General features: G+C 43.5%; 1 pseudogene; it reads right to left on the bottom strand.

Annotated features, from left to right (window-relative positions):
- Positions 1-366: 366 nt before the first annotated feature.
- LOC119048000 (protein SET-like) lies at positions 367-2,758 on the bottom strand (annotated as a pseudogene).
- Between the last annotated feature and the right edge of the window lie 2,407 nt (positions 2,759-5,165).

Genomic DNA, 5,165 nt, shown 5'->3' with positions numbered 1-5,165 from the left:
GCTAGAATCCTATGAACTATTACACAGGGGCCTAGCACCCTCCAGCCTCCAGCAGAGCTAAGGAAGTGGAAAGTTTTTCTTTTTTTCCCACAGAGCACGGTGGTGTTGATTCCATAAAGTTTTTTTGTCTAGATAGGAAGGGAGAAAAATGAATTTGGAACAGAAAGGCGCAGAGATTTTTTTCCGCACTATATTCTGCTCAAGCTACATTCCCCCCAAATAAGGTAAGAACCATGGTATAAAGGAGAGAAAAGAGACCTGAGAAACAGGGAGACCGAGGACAGGAGGGAAAAAACGAAAGACTGCAACTTACCACAAGGTACTCGAGAAAATAAAGAAGAAGGTTGGAATCCCATCAGTGTGTCATTAGTCATCTTCTCCATCATCTTCTTCTTCTTCCCCCTCATCATCTTCATCTTCTTCACCTTCATCCTCATCCCCTTCACTGTCAATATCTTCCAACCCTTCTTCCTCTTCTTCATCATCATCTTCTTATCCTTCCCCCTTTTTTTTGTCATCCATATCAGGAACCAAGCAGTTCGGTGGTGGATTTGGCCAAATATCATCTTTGATGAATTCTAACTCATCTGTACCTGCATCAGAATGGTGAGTAAACCAGGTGAAAGAGCTCTCCAGGTCTTCCTGCTGTGTCTTCCTGCTGGCCTTACTCTGTGTTTGACTTGCGTGTTTCCTCAAATCCTTTCCATATTTCCACTTGATTTCAGTGGACTTTGAAGATGGATCACCACTCTCATTCAGATGGAATTCTTTGGAGAGAACTTTATTTTGGAAGTAAGAATTTTTATCAAAATAAACATCTATTCTGTAACTTGATTTAATATCTTCAAATTCTGTCACTTTGTAACGGGGCACAGCCAAGACAGGAGCTCCCCCAAAAAGAGATTTGGAATGGGGTCCAGAACTCAAGGTGTCCAGGAAATATTAGAAAGACATATAAGACGTCCTCACTCCTTCCTGCCCACCCTCACCACAAGTGTCAGTTGTGGGAAGGGACAAATGGAGCAGGGCCATTAAGAGCTGTTTTGCATAGCAAAGGCTTTGTAGCTAACCTCTGGCATGGTCCTTTAACATATCTATAACCTTTAACTAGCTGCATAGATATGCTAAATAGCTGTGCCATGATCTGAGCCAGGAGGATAGAAGTGACTTCCACCCAAGATGTAACTGGGGGCAGGTCCCCTGAGTTACTGGGCTTGCATGAGAGCTTGGAGATGATTGGCTCCACAACATGGGGCCACACCTGCCCAGACTCATGATGGCAGCCCAGTAAATTTGGAATAATACAGGAATGCTGGCAAGTGTAGCCGATTATAGGAGGAGTTGGAAATGGGGCTGCAAAATAGATGGGGGGGGGCAAGAATAGTATGGGAAATATAGAATCTAAAGAACTTGAGACACGTGGTCATAAACTAAAGGGGGGGTAATGGTGGGGACAAGGAGGTAGGGTGGAGGGGAATGAAGGGGAGGAATAGAACAACTGTAATGGCATAATCAATAAAAAAATAAATAAAAAAAGGAGGACTGGCTTGGGGATTTAAAACCCAGACACCATGAGGGCTCCATACAGCCATGTGAAGGGGAATACCATGAGGCTTTGCCAGAGTGGGGACCTCCATAGCCATGTGAGAAGGAGAGGGAACCATGCAGCTGTGGCAGTGCAGAGAGAGAGCCACGTGCTTTTGGACAGAGTGGGGATCCCTGCAGCTGGCGGTAGAGAGAATCACCATGCAGCTTTAGCAGATAAACACCACCCGCCTTTGCCAGAGTGGTGACCCTACCCTCTCTACTGCTCTGGTGGGGAGAAGAGCCATACGGTTTTGGCCAGAGTGCATACCCCTGCAGCTTTGGTAGAAGAGGGCCACATGGCTTAGGGGTTCTCCCTTTGGGCACGTGGCCTGGGAAGCAGGAGAGACTTTGCCTGGAAAATGGGTACAAAGAACTCTTGCCAGTAGACCATGAGAAGGTGCCACATGGCTCTGGAGTGATTAGAGATTCTGCTTGGATGGCAATACGGCTGACAGTGCGAGCAATCTGAAACGTCAATGTGTGCTTCTTTTCCTGAGATATGATACCCTGAATTAGGGCAGGGGGAGAAGGAAGCACTGTGGTTATCCAAAAGGACTTTGATATTTTAATGGGGACGTTGGGTCACTACTTTAAATCTGTATAACTTTAAATAAATCTTTTTTTTTCTTTTCACAAATCTCTGGCATTGAGAGATATCTTTCCTCTGGCAGTGGACAGATGAACCCAGTAGGTGGTCCAGATGGTATTAGTATACCGTCTTTGTGGGGGAGGGCCCTGTTGTTTTGTAACAGTTTTTGGCATCCCTGGGTGGACCAAATATTGTCCCTACTTGGACCTCTGTTCGGTAACAACTTCAACTCTTGTCAAATAATGCAGTGCTTCTTCATCCAAGCAGTGCAGACACTTGTGGATAGTTGACAAATATTGTTACCCCAAATTTGAGATTTTGGTGATCAATTCTGACCTCTTTTGAAAAAAATGGTTGGAGTTTGTTATATTTCTCTTCTACTTTCAAAATCTCCTCACTGGCTTGCTCCTTAAGTCTGTCTATTTCATTTTGTACTTCATCAATATGCTCATTTCCTTCTTGTTCTTTTTTTTCTTCTTTTGTCAAATCTGGAGTGGTTGACTTCTCCTCTGGCTCAGGGACAGAAGGAGCTCTTGGTTTCTTCATTAGGGGTGGGAGTGGAAAGAGGTGTTCAGGAGCCATGCTGTGAGATAAGTTGGAGCATCTGACTGAGAGGAAGTTGCATAGCTGGAAGAAGCTCAGCAAAAATCAGAATATTAAATATTTTTAAGAAAACTAATTATTAGGTTTATCTGGATTGAGAGATCCTTGAATAGTGAGCTTTGTCACTATTGTATGACCTCCGGCTGACAGAATATCCATTATAGAATGTTTCTTCGTACAATACATAGTCTTGGTATTTGTCTTATATTTGAATGGTGACTTAGAAATGCCCTGTAACCAAGGATCCTACCCTTCCATCAGTAATTTCTTAGAATCTCTCTTCTCCCTTTAATTTTCAGAGTTTGTGACCCTGATACCTCATCTGTCATCCAAGACCTTTTTAGAGTAAGAACGCACTAGGTAGGATGGGTAATAGCTGTCTTGGAAGAGACAAAGAACAAGAGATCAATGGCCAGAAGGGTAAACCTTTCTCTCTCCTAATGGCCAAGAGACTCCCCATCCAGCTCTTCCCCTCACCCAGAGACACTGTGGGAGACATACCCAGGTTTCTGAATAGACATTACTTCCTAAACATTTGTTCACATGGTGAAGGAAATCAGGACACGCCACCCACAACATTTATGTCACTTCGGCATAAAAATAATTTTGAGGCACCTGAGTTCCTGAAATCCCTTATCTTCCTAAAAGCAGAACCACCCCCAAAGAACTTGATTACCATGAATCCCCTCCCCAGACAGCTCTAACCTCTTCTGGTACCACACCCAGATATTGTCACAAATCATCAGGTCTCCCATCTGTTCTCCTAAGTGGGGCCCAGTTATTTTTCCAAGAGGTCATTTGCTTTTCCTTAAGGACTCTTCCTCCTCCCTTTCTTCACTAAATCAGGTATCTAGACACTAGTAAAGACATTTGCCCTCTGAGTATTCATCACTAGCTTTTTCCATGTGGTGCTTGATGCACATGTTAAATGTGTTTTTGTGTTTCTCTTGTGAATCTGTTTTTTGTCACTCCAATCTATAGGTCCTCTACAGGAGAACCTAGGAGGGTGGAAGGAAAAAAACTTTCCTGCCCCCCACACAGTGATAACTTTGTCCTTCCCAGGAGGATTTAAGAGAGAAAAGAGAAGGTGGTAAGGAGGAAGGGTTTGGGGATCAAAACTCTACATTCTGTCTCTTTATCTTTGTTAATAGTATTTAGAAAAATGTATTAGAAAGAGCTCCCAAAAGTTCTGTGCTGCCTAGAGAAGTAGCCATTGGTCTATGGAGAGTCTGAGAAGGAGAATGACTTTGGCTGGATGGAGCAAGAGGGTAGTAGAAGGCGGAGATATGAAGTCAACATCTGGCCCAGAAAGTAAAGGAAAGGGAATAAATGGAAAGGGGAGGAGAAGGAAGAGGAGAGAAAGGAGGGAAAGAAACAGTGAATTCCATGGGATCCTTGAGGGATCAAAGCTTGTGTGGGTAACTTCACCAAGGAAGCCTTGCTTTGTAAGTCAAGGCTTTCTGGTATTCTGGTATTTCACTGCATTCTGGTATTTCAGGGCAAGTACTGCATGGTCTGTAAATGAATGCCCTGGATCCAGCTAGCCTAGGTGTGGGCTTAGATCTGCCATTACTAGCTACAATGTCCTTCACTTCTTTATGCTTCAGCTTCCTCAAATGTGAGGAGTAAACAATCACACACAGCAAAATCATCTTGAAGATTAAGAAAGGTGACAAATGTAAACTTTTGGAAAAGTGCTAAAACACAAGCCTTTCAATAAAACATTAGTTATTAATTAAAATAAGTAATTACCACCCGACATTGCACAGCACTGCTCCTTTTTATTCTTCCCTGAAGTAGAAACCCAGGCCTGGCTGCAGAAGTCATTGTCCAGAGTGTTATATTGGGATTCTTCTCTCCCTTCCTACCCCACAGCGGGCTGAGGGGAGATGGAGAGAGATGTGCCAGAGTGTGAGAGTGGTGGTCTAGTGCTACAGGGCTTGTGCAGCTGGAGCTCCAGCAGTTCTAAAATCCTGCCCTGCTAGTAACCTCTACATTGGGGAAATTCCAAAGGAATTCTAGGCAATGAATAGCAGAGTTGATGGGGCATGTTGGTGGCTTTGTAGCCCTCTGATAAGTGCTGAAATTGGAGCAGATGGTTTAGGTTTTCTCTGCAGAATTTAACTTGAGATTGCACCACTCTCTAGGCAGTCACATGAAAGAATAAAGTCAAGGAGAAGGTGGGAGCAGGATGGTTGCACTGGTACCTAGATCCTAGGTCATAATGTCACCTCTCTGTGACCTTGTCTTCATCTGTCCTGATTTAAAATGTAACTCCTACAACTCTCCCACTTCTCTACTTTATTTTTCTCCTTAGCACTTATCATCTTTGATATACTCATTTTCTAAATTACTTAAGTTGTTGATTGAATATCACTCAAGACTA

This window comes from Artibeus jamaicensis, unplaced genomic scaffold (assembly GCF_021234435.1).
Source record: "Artibeus jamaicensis isolate MK-2021 breed Jamaican fruit bat unplaced genomic scaffold, CSHL_Jam_final contig_426, whole genome shotgun sequence".
In the NCBI taxonomy this organism is placed as follows: Eukaryota; Metazoa; Chordata; class Mammalia; order Chiroptera; family Phyllostomidae; genus Artibeus; species Artibeus jamaicensis.
The sequence above is the reverse complement of the archived record's forward strand: the minus strand, read 5'-3'. Positions and strand labels throughout refer to the sequence as shown.